This window comes from Hyaena hyaena, unplaced genomic scaffold (assembly GCF_003009895.1).
Source record: "Hyaena hyaena isolate Hyena2069 unplaced genomic scaffold, ASM300989v1 scaffold_852, whole genome shotgun sequence".
NCBI classification, from domain to species: Eukaryota; Metazoa; Chordata; class Mammalia; order Carnivora; family Hyaenidae; genus Hyaena; species Hyaena hyaena.
In genome coordinates this window covers 445,838-469,834 of record NW_024081485.1, presented here as the reverse complement: position 1 = coordinate 469,834, position 23,997 = coordinate 445,838, and the positions used below count along the sequence as shown (strand labels likewise).

Below are 23,997 nucleotides of genomic sequence, written 5' to 3'. Positions count from 1 at the left end.
GCTGATAGTTCAGAGCCTGAAGACTGCTTCGGATTCTGTGTCTCCATCTCTCTCTATCTCTGTCACTCCCCTGGTCATGCTCTATCTCTCTCTCTCAAAAATAAATAAATTTAAACAAAAATTTAAAAACAAAAACAAGTTTGTTAAAACTTTATTCAGTTTCTTTGCTCCTCTGCCACCTCTACATGACTTGGAAGATCTCTCTAGGGGAAAAAGTGGTCCCTAAACCTGGGCTCATTTCTCTGGCTTTCCACATTTTCTTGGGTCTTGGCTTGATAATTTTCATTGCCATGTTCATTCTCTGGTGCCCTAAAACAGATGCGGAACTATTTCCCTAGATTTTCTAGTTTTTCTCAGTGGGAGAGTTGGTCTGACTTATCTGGCCTGCTATTATGAGAAGTGATTCTCCTAGCATTGGTGACTGTCTGTCCTTTTTGATCAAAATCTGTAAATGAAGTGTTGGACCTTTTTAAAAAAATATAATTTATTGTCAAATTGGCTAACGTACAGTGTTCTTGGGTTTTGGGGCAGATTTCCGTGGTTCATTGCTTACATACAATACCCAGTGCTCATCCCAACAAGTGCCCTCCTTAATGCTTATCATCCATTTTCCCCTTTCCCTGACCCCCCATCAATCCTCAGATTGTTCTCTGTATTTAAGAATCTCTTATGGTTTGCCTCTCTCCCTCTCTGTTTGTAACTGCTTTCCCCCCCTTCCCCCATGGTCTTCTGTTAAGTTTCTCAAAATCCACATATGAGTGAAAACATAAATATCTGTCTTTCTCTGACTGACTTATTTCACTCAGCATAATACCTTCCAGTTCCATCCATGTTGCTGCAAACGGCATGATTTCATTTTTTCTCATTGCAAGTAGTATTCCGTTGTATATATAAACCACATCTTCTTTATCCATTCATCAGTTGATGGGCACTTAGGCTCTTTTCATAATTTGGCTATTGTTGAAAGCGCTGCTATAAACTAGACCATTTTCTTACACCATACACAAAAATAAACTCCAAATGGATGAAAGGCCTAAATGTGAGACAGGAAACCATCAAAACCCTAGAGGAGACTCTGGGTCTAGAGTTCTTTCTTGTCTAGCGAGAAAGTGGGATGCAGGATTAAAATGCAGAGATGGCTAATGTCTGGGAGAAGATAAGAACCCCTAATAAGGGTCCTTGCTCCGTATTTATTAAGATCAGAAGGCTTACATGCATGATGGACGTGTGCAAAGAGACAAATGAATCTGTGAACATTAACTCATGGGCATGAGGGAAAGGAGGTTTTGAAGATATATGGTGTTAGAGGTTTGGGTCAATATAAAACAAAATCCTGGTGCTGGGCAGATGGTTGTTAATGGCAGACATGTGTCTGTTTATCTTAGCCAGCCTAGGGGATAAGACAGATAAAGCATGCTACTACCTCAGGGTCAACAAGGCAACTTTCTTTTGCTAATTACCTCCACTCTGGGCAATTTCTCCCCACAGTGGTCTATAGCCCTATTTACTTGTTTACCTAATTTGGTACCTTTCTGTGAAAGCAGCTTTCTGCTATAGTACTAATCGGGGGGGGGGGGGGGGGGGGGGGGGGGGGGGGGGGGGGGGGGGGGGGGGGGGGGGGGGGGGGGGGGGGGTATCCACCCTGATTTGCTAATCTGGTGTACCTTTGTTCTATATTGGGACCTTTGCCCCACCCTCTCTATACTGGGGCCTTTGCCCCACCCTCTCTATACTTATTTACCTAATCTAGTTTACCCTAATTTAGGTGTGAGTATCATATGGCTTTCTAATTCTTTATACCTTGTTAACCCATCAGTGCAAGCTCAGGGAATTCCTAAGCTTATTCCCTACAGAGGAGAAAGCAGGCAACAACCTCTTTGACCTCAGCCATAGCAATTTCTTGCTCAACCCCATCTCCAAAGGCAATGGAATTACAAGCAAAAATGAACTATTGGGACCTCATCAAGATAAAAAGCTTCTGCATTGCAAAGGAGACAATCAACAAAACTAAAAGGCAACCGATGGAATGGGAAAAGAGTTTTGCAAATGACATATCAGATGAGGGGTTAGTATCCAAACTCTATAAAGAACTTACCAAAGTCAACACCTGAAAAATGAATAATCCAGTGAAGAAATGGGCAGAAGACATGAATAGACACTTTTACAAAGAAGACATCCAGATGGCCAACAGACACATGAAAAGATGCTCAACGTCACTCATCATCAGGGAAATACAAATCAAAGCCACACTGAGATATCACCTCACACCAGTCAGAATGACTAAAATTAACAGCTCAGGAAACAACAGATGCTAGTGAGGATATGGAGAAATGGGAATCCTCTTGCACTGTTGGTGGAAATATAGACTGGTGCAGCCACTCTGGAAAACAGTGTGGAGGTTCCTCAAAAATTAAAAATAGAACTACCCTATGACCCAGCAATAACACTGCTAGGAATTTATCCAAAGGATACAGGAGTGCTGATTCATAGGGGCACATGTCAGACTTTTATTGAATCAAGGCTTCAGTTCTGCTTTGGTTAAATTTGAGGAGCTTTTGAGACATCCACAGTAAGGTAACAGAAAAGCAGTTGGGTAAACAAATCCAGAAGTCTGGAAGAGGGATCTCTCTGTGGAAAAAATTTTGGTAACAGTCATATGCAGATACTACTAAAAATGATGAAATGAATGAGACACCTAAGAGAAAGGCTGTATAGAGAAAAGAATAAAGAATAGGGACTGGGAATGCACTTTGGGAACTCCAACATTTGGACGTGAGAACAGGAGATATGAGGGAAACACTAGGGAGAAGTTGCCAGAGGGATAGGAGAAAACCTATGAGAGTATAGTGTCAGAGAAGCAGGAAAAAGATTTAAAGAGGTAGAGAATGATCACATCTGATAAAAATTCTGATAAAATAAGGCCTAAAAATTACCTAAGTATTTGAGCCTCGCAAGTATACCAGAGATACTTGACAGGTGACTATACTCGTGAAGTAGTGTGGGTGGACAGCCCCAGGAAGAGTGATTCATGACTGTGGGAGGCCTGCCCAGCAGCCATCACCCTGGTGGCTTTCGGTCTCTAATCCAATAGTGAGTTCCATGCTATCTCAATCTGAAAGACTTACTTGAAACCCGTGTTCTGTCCTTTTGGCAAATAACTTGGGTAATACCTGTCAAGAGCAAAGAAGGATAGTTGTGTTCCTACTTCTTCCCAAAACTTACTAGCTTGTCCAGGAGCAAACCTTAGTTCTTGGTCTAAACCTAGACACAGCTGCATCTCCTGAGGTGAGCTTTCATTGCTCGCCCCCACAGAACTCCTCTAACACTGATGCCTCACCAGAACCAGGAGGCAGAGGAGATGCTGATTTCTCCTCCTAGAGATGTGTGCTTTTTCACAGCAAGCCTTTTCTATTTTGAGCTCTCAGTATAACATTCTTTTGTCTCTGGTTCAAGGAAAATTTAGGCTACAGGAGAACCTGTTACTTCTATTTGCCAGTATCTCAGAAAAGTCCAGTTTCAGGGATTGGAAAAAGTGGCAGTAATAGAGAGCATATGATACACTATAATTTCCTCCCTGTCCCAGAAAATATTAAAGCTTGGTTGCTTCCCTGTGGAAACACTTGGCCATGTGTTTGTATATTTATGGTGAGTTTGACTACTAGACACACTGATGGTATCTAGACTATAGTGAAAGGGGCATTCCTAGTAAGGAAAACTGTGACCCCCAAGCCCATTACTCTCATGGGATAAATGTGGAGTAAAATACAGGCCTTCACTCTGAGCCTATTAACTTGGAACCATGTGCAAAATGAATTTAGTTATTTCTTTAATTTATCTGATTCACACCTGATGAGGCAATCAGAGCCTCTTGAGTGAGGCATGAAATTATATAGCAAACTGGTTCATTCAAAAGGGAGAATGCTTCAGAGAGAAGCCATTCTGCTGCTTTGGGGAAAAGCTGTTTGGACATAGTTTAAAGCCTCATTAAATGTGTTTTTTAATCAGTGCAATCCTGGCCAAGTTTAAACTTACTCATTTGGTGGATCTTGATGGTTATTAAAGAAGATCTACTCATATATGATAATATCCCTATGAGTGAGATTAAATAATTTGTTGCGTGATTGGTGAGACGACACCACCTGCAATGCTTTAATTCTATGCAATTAAGTCACTGAGTCTGATTTTGAGCCCTAAATGTAATGTGGGAATAACAGAGTATTTGCCCTGCCTGCATCACAAGATTGTGAAGATCAAACAGGATGATGTATGGAAAACTGTAGGTAAAGATAGGGCTTCGTTTACTGTAATGCAGTTGCTTCCTCTTCAGAAATTGTGACTGTGGCTTTATGTCTTGTCAATTGTTGAGTGTTGGAAGGCTTTCTGTGGTATCACAACACTGCTCCAGTTTATCAGCATCCAGCACTCATAACCCCCAGGACTACCATAAACCCTTAGGAGACTTAAAAAAAAAAAAAAAAAAAAACTACTATAAGCACTGAGGGAAAATAGCCAAGAGCTTAAGTTGAAAAGATTATAGACAATGTCTTGTCTTTGGTCTTGTGATTGGTCATTTTGCCAGCTAGAAGGAAATATGCATTTTCATCGGCTGGTAATGGTTATAACAGATAATTCTGTCACCACCAAAGCCATAAAGCATAGGAGAAAGAGAGTAGAAAAAGGCTGGCATATCATAGGGTTCTCCAGAGAAACAAAATCAATTGGATATATACATATATCCTCATATCTATCTATCTATCTGTCTATCGATTGATCTTCTACTTATTATAGAAATTGGCTTACAGGATCACAGAGGCCAAGAGATCCCATGATCTGCCATCTGTAAGCTGAAGAACCAAGAAAGCTGGTGGTGTAATTTATTTAGAGCCCAAAGCCCTGAGAACCAGGGAAGCCAATGGTGTAAGTCCTGGTTGGAATCCAAAGGCCCGAGAATGATAAGCAACACTGTCCAAGGGCAGGAGAAGATGGATGTCTCAGCTCAGCCAGACAGCAAATTTATTCGTCTTCTGTTTTTTGTTCTACTCAGGCTCTCAATATGATGATGCCCACTTGCATTGATGAAGGCAATCTACTTTATTCAGTTTACCTATTCAAATGATACCCTCTTCCAGAAACACTCTTGCTAACACACCCAGAAATAATGTTTTACTAGCTATCTGGGCATCCCTTAGAATCAGTCAAGTTGACACATAAAATTAACCATCACAATTGGCAAAGAGACGAGAGAGAAAAATGAGAAAGAACAGATGGTTCAAGAGAGTAGCATAGAATAGCAATAACTAAAAGTGATGACGAGGGCAATAATAGGAAGCCCTAGATCAGTGGAGAAAGAAATTTTAAAGTTTTTAACTTTGGGAGGGCTCAGAGACCATTTAGTCCAAGCATGGCAAGTACATGAGAGAGGGGCAAATTCCCTATCTCATGTTTGCAGCAGAGATTGCTGATTGTTCGTTGTACTCTTCCTACTCAATCGAGGCATCTGTTTGGCAAGGCAAAGAGTGATTCCTAAAGCTGAAGTGCTTGCTCTACAGGATTATAAAGAGTCTCACCTAGAGCCATTGGAACAGTGTACAAAAGGGATGGATATAACTCACTAAATTACCTGATTTTCATCTGATGAGATGAGCAAAGCTGGTGGGTCAGGCTCGGGGATGCCAGGAACTGATCCACATCAAGTGGTCCAGATGGTGCTCTAGTTTGCTGCTACAAGTCACTTAGAACAGACACAGGAGATGAAATCTATTTGCCACAAGAATTTTATTCGACCTCATCATATGACAATCAGGAAACTATGGCATAGGGATTTTAAATAATTTGCTCAGGGTCATACAAATAGTGAGCCAAGACTAAAACCAGTTCCCCATCCACCCTGCCCTAATGAGAAACTCAAGACCCATCTCAGTTTAGAGCTATTTTACTGAAGACTGATTCCTGGATATTAGGCAAAATAGAGAAGGGGATATTTTTAGGTATTAGGGATTTATTTAGGGATATTGAGCCATGGCTTTGAAGTTTACTGTATTCGTTTGCTTGGGCTGTACAACACAAAGTACAACAGACTGGGTGGTTTAAACAGTTCTGGAAGTTGGAAGTCTGACATTAAGATGTTGGCAGGTTGGCTTCTGAGAGCTCTGATGGAGGATCTGGTCCATGCCTCTCCCTGAACTTCTGGTGGCTTGCTGGTAATTTTTGTTGTTTCTGGACTTTTAGACATATCACCCTGATCTCTACCTTCATGTTCATGTGGCATTCTTCGTGTGTGCATGCGTGTGTCTTTATGTACAATTTTGTCCTTTTTTATAAGGACATTGTCATATTGGCTTAAGGCCTACCCTAATGAATTTATTTTAACTTAATCATCTGCAAATACTGTTTCCAAATGCAGATGGAACCCTACTAGGGTTAGGACTTCAATATGTGAATTTTGGGGGACACAACTTAATCCCCACAGTGAGGTTCAGTTTTCCCTATGTGTTAGGTCTCCAGCTATGGGAACCAGCTAGAATCTAGTCAAATATCTTTCTTAATAAAGCCATGTTTATCAATAGGGTCAATTTCTCAAGAAGTTGCCAATAATAGGCCACACAGATGAATTCAGAAACCATTATGAATTCTACGTTTATTGTATACTGAGGGTGTTCAAGGTGCAAATGCTGTGGTTAAGAAGAAGATAGGATAGCCAGGCAGAGGTGATATCCTCTAAGCAGAGAATGATTCCCTTGAAACTTCAGAGTGAGGTTACGCTATTCTGCTGCTTGTTACAGGAATGGTCCAAGAAAACCATAGCTCAGGCAGCTGGCAGGTATCCGTGGACAAGTCTCCTCTATACATAGCATATGAATCAGAAACCACCACGTTCTCTTCCACCGGACACAGTATGGAGGCACTTGAGGTGGCAAAGCTCTCTGCTGCTTGAGAGCTCTGCTCCCCAAGAAAAGTAGTGAAATTTGTCTTTGGTGCTGACTCTGTCCTCCCCATCTTTTTCTTCCATTACTCCATTTGATGGTGTTATGCTTTCCAACTCCTTCAAACACTTGGGACCATATTCTGTTCCTCTTCCTCCTGTTGAAAACTATTCTTAAGGGGAGATCTAAAATAGATTAACTCACATTTAGATGTAATTGACCAATAAGGGTTTAAAGTTGGCTCTGTCTTGAGTGATTTGTAAATGACTGTCAAGGCTTTAAATGAGAGGAGTGAAGCTCTAAGGCTAGAAATATGGATCATCCAGTTCTAAATGGCACCTCTTTTATTAGCTAATCAGCCCCTAAATTAAAATGCCACTGTTTTCATTTATCCTCTACAATTGTCAGTGATCTAGAAATTTGCTGATTACATTAGCAATTTTTCTTTAATTCCAGGAAGATGCAAAATAGAAAGTTATGAAGATAATGAACCTAGGGTTCTTTAAACCATCTGCGTTTGTGCTGGCAATCTCATCGGACTTACCCAGGATTTGATAGTGCAGGGCTTGCTCTTCAACCTTTTTCACAGCCTCCTCTCTAGCTGACTTGGAAGTATAAAATCCAATCCTATTTGTTCCTTTATAATCAGAAACAAACTGCTCTTTCTACCATAATCACCTTGATGGTGCCAAATAGTGCAGTCACTAAGAGAAGGACTTCAACTATGAAATTCACCAGCCTTCCCTTTCCTTATCTATACTTGGTCTTACTCAGTCTTTTGTCTAACTCAGTCTAAGAGAAAGGGTATAGATGTTATGGAACAGGTGATGTATAGGTATAGGCATAGGTGTAGGTGTAAATATAGGCATAGGTCCTGGCATAGACTGGACATAGGGTTGGCAGAATCCTTGGGAGGTGAAGATTGCCTAGACTGAATGTTTCTTGGATCCTGACTTAATTCCCTACCGTCAGTGGCTCTGGAGCATGGTTTGGTCAGCTGCTAAATGTGGTCACCAGCTGCCATGGGTTCTCCCTGAGAGAGGGCCAACACCCTCACCCCTTAGGAGAGTTCACAGTACCCTTCAGAGGGCAGGTAGGATTTCTCCCAGGGGGTTGACACAAAAAACAGAAAATCTTTGCTCTTGCTTTCTCTCTTACTCCAACAATTGACCTAATAACTGTAGAGGACTTATTAGCAAGTGGTCAATACAGGCAAAAAGACCAGTAGATAATAAATAATTCAGTGAGAAATACATTCCAGAAAATCAAGCTGATGTGATTGGAGAGTTTTTTAAAATAAATACAACATGTTTCTAAAGACTCATTACATTCTATTGTTATCACAAAGCTAATTTATTCTGATTTAAAAAAATTCTTTCCCATGGAAAAAATGGGTGGGAGAACTAAAAGTTCTGGGTAGACCAATCCCATAGTTACATTTAAATAGCTTCCCTTAAGCAAATGCATATAAGTTAATTGTCAGCTCAATGAGTTTCTTTGACCTTGGGATCCAACAGGTACATTATATACTTTAAGGTTTTATTCTTGCAGAGAATGGAAGAGTGAAGAAGTCTATGTTCTCAGCAGACATCCCCAGAGCATGATTTCCTATTTGGTTGGATGAATTCTTTTAGTGGCATTATGAAATTGATTGATGGTCTCCTTGGCCAAGTAACCAAGTAATACTGCCTTAAACAAATGGCATAGACTTAAAAAAATTTCTAAGCAAATTTTAGCAAACCAAATCCAGGAATGTATAAAAAAGTTTATGTATTATAACCACATTGAACTAGTTTTCTCTTTATATCCCCTGAATATAGTTCATTTCAATAATCAAGAATGTGCTCTTTCTTTTAGTTTGTAATTATTTTTATTTGATGTACGTAAAAAAATTAAAACACTCTTAAGGAAGAAAGAAAAAGCAACACCCCCAAAACCAAAACTTAAAACAGTGCCCAAAAAACTCTTTAAAAACTCTCCTTCCACACAATTTCTTAGTTCTGTTCCTGACCAAAACCATTAGCATTTTATTATGTGTCTTCTCAAAGATCTATTAAGTCAATATTAATATATATGTATTTCTCTCTTTCTTTCACATATATAAACATACTATACATGTGGTCCAATGGCTTGCTTTTTTATTAAATATTTCTCAGTTATTATTTGTGCTATCTATCTATCTATCTATCTATCTACCTATTTTTGGCCAAACTCTTTGTAAAGACCACAGAGTGGCTGCAGAGTAACCCATTTTATGAATCTACCATAATTTAATTAGTTAGTTCTCTATTGATGGTTGGATTGTTTTGTCTTTAGATGAAATGATCTGAGGTGGAAGTAAGGAGCATGCATACAAACTCTAGGCTTTGTTTTGATGGCAGGTATCTCCTAGATTGTTGGTACAGTTGAGGGGCATTTGTGGAGGCTGGGTGGGAAAAGGACATCAGATGACAAGTAACAGACTGGGTGAAGTCTTGCTACATGGGATGGGATTTCATTCTTTCCTCTGCCTCCCCAGGAAATCTTCAGTAAAACTGACATTACTGACAAATGCTTCTGGTAGTCATTCATCCATTTAACTAATATTATTGCATTCCTCCTATGTGCTAGGCACTGTACTAGGCTCTGTCTCCCCAAAACAAAGTCCTTACTATCATGGTGTTTACATTCAGGAGAGGAAAATAAAATTAAAAGCAACTAAAACATAGAACTTTTTAAGAGACAAATAGTGTAGGGGCTAGAGAGTGACGCAGGCTATTGTAATTGCCTTCCTTGGACAGGCAAGAGGGGTTCAGGATGGGCTGACAGAGACTGCTGGCTTGTACCACACCATCTGGGTTGCCAGGAATGCCTGGTAGCTCCCCATACCCTCCCATCCATGGTCCCACACAGAGGGCCTGGCAGGTGCTGCCTCAGCAGCCATTTCCTCTCAAGGTCTGTGATAGAATTTGTGGCGGAGGGAGAGGGGAAAAGGGAAAGACAGAGAATAAGGGGATGGTGGCCTAGGGAAAGAGGTAGATGTTCTACCATCAGATTTATTCAACATCACTGAATTACCAAAGGGCTTCTCATCATTCACTGTCTAGCAGGGGGCAGGGAAAATTATTCATTATTCAACATGAGCTGAAATGAAAACGCCACACTTTGTAAAACATGCAAGGTTACCTACTATGGTAACTGCTCCCAGAGTTTTAATGTGTCTGCAGCACGGCTAATTAACTTGCTCTGAGCTTCGTTGGAATTCCTATTTGAGATGATTGTCTTGGTAACTGAATGTACCACAGAGAGCAAGAACACAGAAATGCCAGTTGGGGCTGCTTTAACAATCAGCCTTTCTCAGAGCTCTCTCAGCCACCACCCAGAAGGATTGTCCCATGACCCTGTCTGGTCCCTCTCAGACTCATAGGCTGGGCAGCTTCTCCAGAAGTCACAAGGCCTAATGTATTACATGTGTTGTGGTTTAGCATCCGGACTCTGATGTCAGACCAGTCTGGGATTTCACATTCGTTAGCAGCCACTTACTGTGCAGCCTCAGACGCTTAGTGCCACTGTTTCCTCACCTGTCAAGTTAGAATACTTTTAGTCCCTACCTTGGAGAGATACTGTAATGCTTACAATAGATGTGTTTGTAAAGCACCTAGTCCATCTTAAGCTCGCACTAAATTGCTGTTTTCTCCTCATCTCCTTCCCCTCATTCATCATCACTACCACCTTTACCACTACCATTAGCACCACTATCACCATCTTTTTTTTCCCTTTCTGCCTGTGTATCTAACTTGTGTGCTGGGATTTGAGGTGATATGGCCAAACTGGGCAAACTGTAAAGGGCACAGCTGAAACCATTTTTTAAGGCCTCGGGAAATGAGAGATTGGGTGACCTGAGTCCTAGTGGGTCCAGGCTTTGCTGCCACCACATTATCTTGGCCAATCCATTCATCTCTTTGGGCTTTACCCTCCTCTTTGGCAGGATAGAGAGATCAAAATTCATAATCTTTCAGGTTCTGTCCTACTCAGAGGAGAGTGGAGTCTAAGGGAGCACACATAGGTAAGGGAGGGTGTGTTCGGCAGTGAGTAGCAAAGTAACCAAGTAACAGCGGCTTAAACAAATGGCACAGACTTAAAAATTTTTCTAAACAAATTTTAGCAAACCAAATCCAGCAATGTATGAAAAAGATTATATATTATAACCAAGCTTAACTAGTTTTCTCTTTGTATACTCTGAGTATAGCTCATTTCAGTAATCTACTTATCATGGTGTATAGTTTCTTCCTCGATCACATTGAACATTTCTTGAGAACATTGATGGTATCTTATATTTCTTTGTACCTCCCAGAGCTTCTAGCTTAGTATTTTGCTGAATAAGCATTTGTTGATTCTAACAACAACAACAACAAACATTAGAATAAATGAAAAATCCTGGGTAATCATGATAATACCCAGTACTTTACCACCAGGTATGTCTATCAACAACTTGAAAGTTAGTAGATTGTTAAGACTTCTTTTTTTAGCTAAGTAGTTTACATATATAATTCCTTAGCAGCTCTTAACACATCACGGGAATATTATTAAACAACAATTAACCTTGTGAACAAAGGAGAAGTCACAAACATTATTTATTACTTTGCCAGTCTTAATAAAGACCTAATGTGCTAATAGCTTCTCATGGAGACAGCTGCCATCAGTTAAGTAAAAACATCATTAAGTTGCAATCACAAGTATCAATAGAGGCAGAAACTACCAGTCTTCTGATTGCTGGCAGGCTTTTACTGGTTTATGGGTATCCATTCCAATAACTTTCTCTTGTATTGTGTTATTTTATGACTGCCTATTAAGCACATCTGCAACTACACACATTTATTGAATGTTATAGCTGAGAGACACTTTAAGAGCATCTCACCCAACATTTTTCAAACTGTGGCCCAAAGATCTCTTAGGAGTTTCTGGAAATTTCTTAAGGGACTTTCTGGGTGTTGTAAGGACAGGGAGAATATATAGTTCACTAGGCAAAGCAGGCACTTTGATAAGGCTGTCTTGATACAAGATTCATCTTGGCTCAATCATTCTGATTTAGATATCATGGCATGGCATGGCTGTACAAAATGACCCTATAAAACCATAAAATCACTGGTTGTTATCATCAATAATGTGTGCAATAGCTACTCTTGGTTTTTATTCTACCCTAACCCCTATTCCTGTTACAGCCATTTTCATTTTCTATTTTATTCACTGACTTATTGTTTGAGTTTTTATGCATTTTATTATTTTTACTCAGAAAAATATTGAAGATTTTTTTCTTAGAAGTCTGATTAAACTGGGATAAGTTCTAAGGACCACAAGGCTTATCTCCACAAACCAGCATTACATAGGAATATTATGAAATGAAAATGTATATTATCAAAAGTTCTGGGAGAACTTCTAAAAATATAATTGGCAATTTCCTGTGCTGTCTGGAGCTGAGAAGAAAAGGGCTAAATATCTGAACACAAAGTGTCTTTAACTCTGATGGAAGAATGAATTTGAGACATGGGCCAGCCAAGGTTATAAAAACTTCTCAGAATTTCTGAGCCTCATTCTGTCTCTGAGCCTCATCCACCATCCTTCAACTTGATCTCATCTCTACTTTTCCACCCTGGATGATTTTGGCAGCATGGTAAAGCTCAGGTATAATATGGACTTATTAAGTTTTCCACATTACTTGATGTATTAGTTTCCTGGCTGCTGTGACAAATTCCCACACACTTGGCTGCTTAAAATAACAGAAATTTATTCTCTCATGGTTCTGGAGGCTGTAAATCCAAAATCAAGTGTCGGCAGGGCTGTGCTTCCTCTGAAGTTTCTAAGGGAGAATCTTTCCCTGAATCTTTCCTTTCCAGAAGGTGGATCCAGGTATTTCTTGGTGTGTGGCTGCAGAACTCCAATCTCTGCCTATGTTTTCATATGGCCTTTTCTTCTGTGTCTGTCTTCTGTTTCTTATAAGGATACTTGTCATTGGATTTAGGGCCTGCCCAGATAATCCAGAATCACATCCTCATCTCAAGCCCCATAATTTAAGTAACTTAATTATATCTGCAAAGATCCTTTTTCCAAATAAGGCAACATTCAGTCTTTTACCACATAAGGTAATATTCATAAGTTCTGGAGATTAGGAAGTAGAGATCTCTTTTGGACGTGGATATATCTACTACCTTTGGTAATTAAAAAAGAAAATTGGCAATTTTTTAAAAGCTGGAAGCTTAATTGATTGTATTTTCTCCTGAGTCAAAGTGTTCCTTGGTCAACACATATGCTGGTATCAAAAAGTCACCTATCTGACTTGGGAGCTTACCTCTAGGTTGGCCAGAGCCACTTACTTACTTTTGGCTGCTCCATGTTGAGCTTTGACTAGAATAAAACTTCCACAACTAAACTTAAGTTTGGAAGTTCCTACTTCTTATCTAATAGCTTCACTTTCTGTGAGGAAATGGAGACCCAGAGGTTGGAAAGGACACTGCTTTTGAGTCCTAGGGGCTGCAAACTCTGTCTTCACCAATTTCCCATTCTGGGACAGTGGGTACATCACCTAATTCATTACTCTTTACTTTCTTCATTGAGAAAGAGAAGATAATATGCCTCTACATTAAAAGTGAACAGGCAAATAGGTAATTATGAACTCTGAGCTAGAAGGACTTACTCCTCCAATACAACCTGCAGCTATCTATAGAGCTACTGAGAACACACATGCACACACACACATTATAATTTAGAAGTTCAGAAAGGGAAATAAGGAGGCAGCCATGATTAATAGGACCAGTACAGAGCAGACTTGGTGGATTCACAAGCTTAAGGAGGCTAGGCAGGTAATGTAATCATATAAAGCATGGAGATTAAGGAAAATAAGAACAGATATGGAATGGAAAGTGATTGAGGAGTGATGATAGGGAGTAGTGGGGATTGTAGTGAACTGGGGCCTAGGAGAAGTATTTGGTTAAGTCTAAGGGAAACTGCTACTCTTCAGTTGTTTGCTGTGGTTGCTCACTGAGGTGAGCAGGCTAGATCTTCCAAGGAAGAAATCTGGATTTTTACATGAAATATTCCTGTATAATTAGGTGGTTAGACTAGCCCATGCTGTGATAGCAGACAACCCCCAGGTTCCAGTGGCTTAACAAAAATTTATTTCTCCCTCATGTGAAGTCCTCTCAGAGTCTGGGAGCCAGCAGTCCAGGGTCTGCTATGTCAACACCAGGTCTCCATGTTCACAGTGGGTTGAATTGTTTTGTATTATGGTCTGAACTATATCCCCTTAAAAAGATATGTTGGAGGTTTAACCCCTAGTATCTGAGAATGTAACCTTATTTAGAGACAGGGTCTTTACAGAAGTAATCACGTTGAAGAGAGGTCATCAGGTAAACACCAATCCAATATGGCTGCTGTGCTTCTAAAAAGGGGAAATTTTGGACACAGAGACATGGACACAGTGTGAATGCCATGTAAGGACGTGGGGTGATGTGGAGTCAAGCCAAAGCACTGGTAGAGGCAAGGATGGAGTCCTGGAACAGATCCTTCTCTAGGGCCCTCCGAGAGAGTATGGCCTGCCAATCCCTTGATCTCAAGCTTCTAGACCTCCAGAACCCTGAGACAGTAATTTCTGTTGTTTTACCCTCTCAGCTTGTGGCATGTTGTTACAGCAGCCCAGGAAACTAATACACAGAGAAACAGAAAGACTGGGGGACACACACAGGAGCTTTTCCCTGCCTCAGCCTCAAAGACCCGTCCTTTGTGCTTACAGTCCATTGGCCAGAGGCAGTCATGTGGCCCTGTCGACTACGAAGGGAAGTGTGCTCAGAAGAAGACAAATGGATGTTGGTGAGTATTAGTAGTATCTGTTCTCTACTCTTGATTTTAGAATATTGGTATCTAATACAGTTTGAAAAAAGAAAGCAAGACTCAGCAAGCCTACAGTGAATGAGCCAAACAAACCCTCCTTTGGCTTTGGTATCACCAGTGGTTCTCGAGGACAAGTGCATGGACATTGCTGGTCTGTTCATGGGGTAAGATTCGTGCTTCTGAGGGGGGTACAGGTTTTGGTCATGGGCAGGGATAAGCACAGTTGGTACATGGAGACTTGGACATCAAGTGCAGGTCTGAGCTTGGGAAAAGGATTCCAGAACATCAGACTTAGTGCAACATGGGGGGCTTGGACAGGGAAGAATGCAAAATTCTAGCTGGAGCTAAGTTTTTTCTATCCGATGCTCCCCTGATCTCTTTTTCCTCCCTATTGAACACATAGTCAGTCCACTCTCCCCAAGAATCAGACCAGTCCTACCTAGCGCATCTAAATTATAGGTAAAATTGGTTTTTAGAGATAACACTGGGAAGCTGTCCAACATTCACGGCATTTTCTGTGGAAACATACAATCTAAATTTCAAACAACCAGCTTAGACAATAATTTTTACAAAACAGCTCAGGGGTGAATTTGAGACTGTGTGCGCGCGCGCGTGCGTGTGCGCACACGCACGTGCATGTCCCTACACGTACACATTTACAACCTTAATTTATATTCAACCTAGCAACAGCATTTTAAAATTATTTGTGTGCAATATACTTTACTCATGTGCATATAATTTAAAAATAATATATCTAGATGCTTTCAACTGAATTTCTCTCAGAATATATATCATATTAACTTGGCTTATGGATCGTGCTCAAAATTATTCTTAAAGAACATGCTTGGTTGGGTTCAGTGAGCCAAAATTTCTTGAATATTCTAAAAAGTGGGAGAAAGAAATAAGACAAATCATACTGTTCATGTACTGTGGCACAAGCTAGAGAAATATAATTGGGCTTCAGGCCAAATTCTGAAGGCAATTGGAGCCGCTTATGTCGGTTGGGCATAATTATTCCTCAGCTCCTGTTGACAGAGAGAAAAATGGATAGTGATCTGCTTCTCGATGCCGAGGATTCAGAGAGAATATTTGGGCTCCCAGTTCATGGCAGATGGGTGCGTGTAGACACCACTGAGTTGTCATTTGTGGGGAGCAGGGAATCCTCCAGTTTGGAGGAGTCCTTATGAATCAGCTGCTTTGGGCCATCTGTTCTGTGGCTGAAGGTAGCACCATGCACTCAGTTAATGTTTGTAGAATGAATAATGAATCTTTCCCAGAGGCCTTCCCTGCAAGTATGGTCACCTTTTCTTTATGGTCCATTCTCTGGTGTCCAAGGAAAGGTACAAGGTCTGTACTGAATAAGCGAAGGCCCCCAAAAATATTTATTGAAACCACTAGGCCCCTGGGACTGTGTTAAGTCCCAGATATCTAGCTAATGATAGCTCAGCTGGAAAAATGTGTTTGTTCTGAAAAGAAGGAGATATCTGAACAGGGGAAAGGCTCTAGTAAAGCAGAAGTCGTAATGCGAAGATGGGGGAGGGAGAAGTAAGAGCATGGGCATGTTGAGGTTTTGGACTTCAGGGCTATAATCTGTCTGTGCAAAAGGTTCTTATGCCTGATGCGTTCCTTCCATCTGGACCCTGGATTGTACTCCCTGCTTCCTCGGAATCCTTATGACCTCAGTTTCCTACACTTGGTTGTATTTTCAATCTACTGTTTACTGGCACATCCCCCTCAGCACATAAATGTGTTTAAACCTCTTATGTGAACAACACCAGTCCTTAATGTGCTTCTACGTTCCCCTTCATTTCCATTCTTCCCTTGTCATTTCCTTCACTTGGCAAATTGAGAGGGTTACTTTACTCTATGTCACCCCTTCTTTGTGCCCCGTTGTTTCAACCCCTGAGCATGGCTTCTGCCTCTTGTGCTGTGCTAGATCTCTTCCATGGGGGTCCCTCCTATCTGCCTGCTGCATCCATTTTTAAGTCCACGCTGTTCAGTTTGGGTGGCATTTGGCCCTGCTGACCAGGCCTTTCCTGAGCTCTCCTCCCTGGCTTCTGTGACCTCATATGCTCTTGATTTTTCAATTACTTTCCTAGTTCTTTTTTCTCAGGCACCTTCACAAGCAACTTTTATTCTATCCACTCTTTAAATGGTTTCTTTCTGAGGTTTGGATTTGGGCCACCTTTTCTTTTCACTCTACTTACTTTTCTTAGGTGATTTCATCCATTCTCATGTCCTCAGCCAGCCCCTATCCATGTCGGCAATTCCCAAATCTCCTTTTACAGACTAGATTTCTTTCCTGAGCCAGGCTACATACCTATTGCATGTTTAATCTCTCCACTGATATGTCCCTCAGGAACCTCAAAACCAACAGTGAAGAAGTGAGCTCTTCATTTTTATCCCATGTTCTGCTTTTCCTCCACCTCAGCACATGATTATCCAGTACTCAGTTCCCTAAGTCATTCCACAATTAACCAGTTACTGTGTCTCATCAGTCCTACTGACTTCCTGTTTTTCAGATACTTCCCCCTTTCTTCATCCCTACGCCGACTAATTCAGTGCAGGCCTCATCATTTTCTTCTTGGATTTCTGCTGTACCTTTCACCTCTCTGACTGGCCTGCCACCAAACTTGCCCACTGATATAGACTGAATTGTGTGCCTCCCCATTCACATGTTGAAGCCCCCACCTCCAATGTGACTGTATTTGGAGATGGGGACTTAAAGGAAGTAATTAAGGTTAAATGAAGCCATAAGGGTGGGGTGACTGGCATCCTCATGAAAAGAGGTGACAGCAGGGATGTATTTTTGTCACTGTAACATGTTCAATCCTATCTTGAATATTAAAGATCCTTGTCTGCCTCTACACAGGGCAGCCCTGGGTTCCACTGCGATAGTCCTGTTCTCTACCTAGAGAGAATGTGCAGAGCAAAAGGGAGACCTAGTACTTTTCAACAATCTAATCATCTCTGCCAACACGGAGCTGGATTGCTGGATGCCAGCTGCTCAGGTCTTACTGGGTTACTATGTGCATTAAGTATATTGAAGTGTCATCTATTTGTGAATGCCTGAAATATCTAAAGTGGAGAGACAAAGATGAAAGTGTAATCAACAAAAATACATACAAATATAGGCAGTAATTATGTGAATGCATTGTGGAGGTGGTTAGCCACCACCGAATGATATTAATTATAGCAAATTAATGATTTTAATCAGAGATAAGGGTATAGACCTTGAACCGTCACTTCAAAGTTGGAGAAGTTTATTTAGGGTTTTTCAATCTTAGCATTATTAACATTTTGAGACAAATAATTCTTTGCTTTGGGGGTTGTTCTGTGCATCGTAGAATGTTCAGGACATTAGCTTCTAGCTGCTTCTAGCTGCTTCTAGCTGCTGGTACTATCACCTGCCAACTCCAGAGAGACACCCAACAATGTCTTCAGACATTGCTGTAAGTCCCCTGGGAGCCAAAATCATCCCCACCCCTAGTTGAGAACCACTGGTTTATTGAACACAGCTGTGGATGACCTTCTCTCATATATTTCTTCTAGAAGCTAGGTAGGTACAGTTTGGGGAAAATAGTGGTTGCTTATGTGCAGGCTAAAGGAGTTCCAGAAATGTGGTGCCCAGTGTCTTCCCACCATGAAAGATCTGGAAACCTTGACTGGGGGTTCCTTGTTGTGGGTTAAAACAAAGAGGACTTGCTTCCTTTTTTAATGTCTAATGTCTTTGTGAAGGATTACAGAGTGGGCTCTAGCCAGGTATTTACACAGCAACAAAGTAGGAAGGATCTGAGCATAAATTTGAGCTAAGAAAGAAAAAGAAGCAAGACACTTACACTGAAAAAGCAGCAGGGTGTTAGAGGCAGTGCTAGTAGCAGGAGGAACAGGGGCTCTTCAATAGTGTTATTGCAGGCTGGCCCAGGATGAGAGCCTGGGTGTTTTCATAGTGAAGAAAATGGGTGAGAGAGAATCTTGAAATGCATGAGGAGAGTATGCAAAGCAGAGTTGGATGCAAGCTTGAGGGAATTCTGAGGACGCAGGGCTCTGGGGTGAGGGGATTAGAAAAAGTACAAGGAGAGAAAATCTTCAGAGTTGTGGCTTGTGGGAGGGCCTGCTGGTCGGTCAGTGGCCTCCTGTGGTCTCATCTCGCTGTTCTACTCCTCAAGCTTGGGGCTTAGCCATTGTGGCCTTCTTCTAGTTCTTGAAATGCTCTGTGTTTCTTCCTGCTTTTCCATCTGCCTGGAGACATTCCTCCTACCGCATCCCAGTTCTTATCTACTTCTCTCTTCTGAGTCAATGCTTCCTCATGTTTCACAGCTTACTCCCTCTGTTACTTTCTTGGGGACGCTTCTTAGCACCCTGATCTTTGTAGCACACTTCTTAGTTCAAAATTAGGTATTGATATGTGGAGTTACTTTATTACTGACCATATTCGTTCCAAACTTAAAGCCCTAATGATGGCAGAAAGTATGTTGATTTTGCTTATCATGGTCTTTATAGAATATAACTTTAGGACTGGAATATAGTATGTTCTCAATAAATAATTTTTGAATGAATACACGAGGTCAAAATTTTCCTGCTTCATAGTTGTGCCTGGTTGGGTAGGGGTAGGATCCAGAGTGGTAGGAAAAATGGTGGGAGAGACAAAGAAAAAAATAACAACAAAAGAAACAAACTCATCACACCAAGGTTATTAAGGGTTATCTTTGTTCTTCAAAAAGATTTGTTCTTTTTCAAAATCTAGGCCACTGAAAAATGGTATTCCTGGCCTATATGATCATCAAGATTACTTTAGAAAGGTACTAATAATTAGGCCATGGGACCGTTTTGGCCAGACTTCAAGTTCCCGTTTCATTTACAGTTGAACTCCATGGCCAAGGGAACCCTGGGTATGTAGACTCGATGAATCTGAATGTCAGCTAGGCAGCAAGCAATTTCTACTTTCATGTTTAGCTTCTGGAGCCAAAATAATGGTGTAGGAGCAATCCCAGAACCTCTCAGGCTGCTCAGAGAGTGCTGGGTATCCTTGAACATTTCATATTTTAATGATCTCTAAGGGTGGTTGCATGGGAGTTTGAATCAGTGTTTTTGGATGGACTTTATTTAGGGTCAGGGTTAACCAGTAAGTAACTGAAGTTTCCATGTGGGCATTTGACAATCCCTGTCCATACTTCACATGGCCAAAACTCAGTCCTTCTAGACATGCCTTGTTTAAGGGGTTAGCAAATGCTGGAAAAGAAATGCAAAGAGAATCTTTTGTGAGTTGTTTGTATCAAATCAGCCTTCATGAGGATCAAGGTTGAGGCTTTTTTTTTTTTCAAATGCTGGCTATCTGCCCAGCATTAAGCTAGGTAGGATCTGATGTTAGTGTTGAGTTATACTGATGTGAAGTTTACAGACTAGATTTCTAAAATTGTGAGATCTATCTATCCATCTGTCTAAGTATCATCTTTTATCTGTCTATTCTAACGAAAAGTATACTAGACATGAAATAATCAGGGAGAACTTTGATTAAATTACAGTTTAAATAAAATAGCTGAACTGTTGAGAATAAAAACTCATCAAAAGGAAAGAAAATTTTGCCTGAATACAGGCAGGAGAAGAAAACTTTAAAACATTTCAATGATTTTATCTATTCAGGAATGGAGATTGTTTTTCTTGACAAGGATTAACAATGCAAAATGTCCTTTAATTGTTGCTGCTCCTAAATATAAACACCACACACACACACACGCACACACACGCACACACACGCGCGCGCGCACACACACACACGTACATGTGTTTACATGATATTTAGGAATGGGGTGAATTCTATTCTTCTGTTTCTGATGTGAGCATGTTTTACATGCTCAAAGACGAGGTCTGGTCATGGTCCAGAAGATTTGAATTAGAACACTCTTGGGAACTCTAGAGTAGTCATGTATATCTCTTAGTCCTACCTGGTTCTTCTGGGACTTTCTCCTCTCTCATGACTGCAAGCTATTCTCTCATTAGATATATGTATATATAAGTACATATAAGCAATGGTTCCATTGGTTATGTAAGAAGACTGCTCTGGATGGTCTTGTAATGATTCTCTTGTCCCCGCCTCTTTCGCATCACCCTTCCTGTTCATTGACATGCTTCGGATGACTCATGTGACAGTCCAGGTCCTCCAGAAAGATGTCAAGACAGGATTTTAAGGGAAACATCCAGGAAAATGTCAGAGAAAGTGGCAGGGAGGCAAAAGTCTGCCACAGCCATTAGATCAGGATGCAGAAATAAAGGAATGAAGGAGAGAGGAAATAAATGTTGGATGGAAGCACCCCAGACTGCTGAGAGGGTTAAGGTAAATTCTAGGGAATGTTTGGCAAGACTCCAGGGAAGTCCCTGCACCAAAGTCACCATGTCTCCCAAGAGAGAGACTGCCTTAGACTTCTTGCTGTGCTGAGTCATTGCCTGGGAGCGGCCAGTGGGAAGAATGGCCTTAGCACCATAGCATGGTGAATTTTAATGGGTGTCAGAGCCAGCAGAAGCTTGGGGCCCTTGGTCGGTTACATTTTTTGTAGTTGGAAGTTTGTGAGGCCCATTCTCACAGATGCTGCAGCTTATGATTCATTCAGAAGTTGGTTTGGAAAACACGCCTCCTCTATGCAACAGATGGGAATGTTTTCAAGATTCTAAGGAAACATTTGCCAGCTTCAATTACTGTAATTTTTTTCCAGAATGCTGGTTGTCTTCTAGATGGATGAAGTCATAGAAGAAATGATTTGGGGAATGGGGTGAATTCTGTTCTTCTGTATATGATGTGAGATAGTTTTACAAACCCGAAAATGTGCGTGAAGTCTGATGATGGGCCCATATATTTCAACTGGAACAATACTAGAAAGTCAAGGCCATAGAGTAATTATGTACTCTTAGCCCTTCCTGTTTCTTCTCTTGCTTCTATTGAATTTATGCCAGTACTGTGCAAGATGCTGGGGATTCTCTGGTGAACTAGACATGGGTTCTGCCCTTAAAGAACTTAGCAGTCAAAGGCCAGATCCACAGGGTGGGATGGGGAGGCAGCGCAGAGAATTATTAATGATAACAAAAAAAGGCTAGCATAGCATGCCTAATATGGGGAAAGAGGGAAAACTAACATTCAGTGAGCATCTATTATTAGTCTGATATTGTGGTGGCATTTTATTTACTTTATTATATTTAATCTTCACAACAATCCAGTGAAGCAGGTTATTACCCTGGTTTTGCAGATGCACAAACTAAAACTCAAAAAGTTAAGTGTTGATTTCAAAGATCTGAATCAAGATTGGCCTGACCCCCAAACTGCTGGTCTTGGAGAGTAGACATTAATCACTGTGGACTATGCTTTGCAATTTCTAGGTCCTCCAAAGAAACACGTAAAGAACACAGCTTCAGTGTCTTATCCAGTTCTGTGTCTCTGTAACCCACCCCACATTCATTATTCTGCTTCCCTTTCTCCTTTCATTTTGATTCCCATTATTTCCTGCCCATCAAATGCCTTTTCTCTAACTTTCATGCTGCTATTGATTTCATTTCCTTTTGCCACATTTCCCCTCAGCTGGGGCCTCCTGTATTTCTGTCTCCCCCTCACTTTCTCTCTTTTCTTCCTTGAATCATATCCTCTTTGTCTCATTTCTCCATATCTGCTCCCTTAGCCTGTCTCTCTGTATCATTCATTCTTTGCCTGCCTGTTATATCTCCTAAAGAGACACCCTGGCTTAGAGTACTTGGACCTATTTCTGGTTTCACATACAAGTTGAGGAGACAAATGATTTTACTTTTTTTCTTGGTTTGGTCTCATGATGCAAGAGTTAAGGAACTCTTGTTTACCTCTTACTTGTCAGTGAAAGTGCTTCTTTGTTAGTGTATGAGAGACTTCCCATCCTTGTCATCATAAGGTTCTGTTTTTGCCAAAGGTTACTATTCTCTCAAAACTCAGGCTAGTGAAGCTACTCTTCCTTCTTTTTTCTCTGCCTGGCTCTGGATGGAAGTAATGACTTTGCAGATGTGCCAGATACATTTGGATGGCATGGAACATGGAAATCCCTGCCAGATTAAAAAAAAAAAATCATTATTGACCTGGCTACAAATTGAATGAGGGAAAAAAAATTCTAAATGGATCTTGCTCCCAGTTAATCTCTTGTGCTTTGATCACATGGTAATTGCAGGCCTCCTTGCTGGAATGTCCCTTCTCTGCTGATGGGCAATGTGCCCTGATTGGCCCACTTCAGGGAGGAGGAGTGCTGGCTTCAAGGGTAAAAGGGCGGTGTTTAAAAATATTATCTTTAAAAAAAGAAAGAAATCTCATCACATTTGGTTTTTAAAGGTAGTTTTAGCTTTTGCAAAAGCTTACATTTTCTTTTGAACTGGATATGAGAAACTGTGAAATTGTGGGTCAATTTCACTTTTTATCTTCATTTTCCTTGATTGTCAGACCCCATCCCAAATACCCTTTTTGTCTCCCAAGACTCTGGTGGAATGTTTGCCTTCCAAAATTTGCAAATCCCCTTCTTGAAATATCAGCAGTAAAGATGCAGATTACAGTTTTAGATTTTGTGGTAAGCATCTTAACCTTTTCAAAGAACATAATATTCACAAATGAATTATATAACTCAAGATCTCATTTCTTTTCCATTTAATAAGGACTTAAATGGGTGGAGTTAGGTGGTTTCCTCCAAGTAAGTCACCTTTTCTTGGCCCTTAGGCTAGAAAGGCCCTTTCCTATCCCCACATGGAAAGGCTGCCAAAAAGTTAATGGGGCTCAAGACAGAATTAGTGAGCAAGTTATCCAGTTCAAGGGAAATAAAAGTTCCATCCCATTGTACTTCGTGATAGTGAGCTTGGGGTTCAGACTTGGGAGCCATACTTTTTAAAAATTACCTGCAAACTGGAATTAATAGAGGAGGACAATGTGGCTAGTGAGGTCTGAAACCTACATTATATAAGGACTGGTGAAGTGACTGGTTTGGAAAAGAGAAGGGTCTGGAGTGCGAATAGAGGAGAGGCACATAGAGACAATGCTATATGCATCACAGTGTAGAATTCATCTTTTTAATTTTGAACACAGGGCACTGAGATGTACCAGTAATAAGAAGTATCGTTGATTATATATTTAGTTCTTGTGCTTAGTAGTTTATGTTCACTTTTGTTTATTTGTTTTAATCATTATAACAACTTCAGAGTTGTTATAGCATAATTAAAT

The 23,997-nt window shown here is 40.7% G+C and overlaps 1 long non-coding RNA gene across 2 annotated transcripts in view; it reads left to right on the top strand.

Annotated features, from left to right (window-relative positions):
* The window catches only part of LOC120222240, an 87,316-nt gene that overhangs the window by 51,174 nt on the left and 12,145 nt on the right, over nt 1–23,997 (top strand). For both annotated transcript variants that reach the window (XR_005525994.1, XR_005525995.1), the window contains exon 3: nt 14,689–14,765. This is a non-coding gene — a long non-coding RNA (uncharacterized LOC120222240). The remainder of the gene's footprint in view (nt 1–14,688; nt 14,766–23,997) is intronic.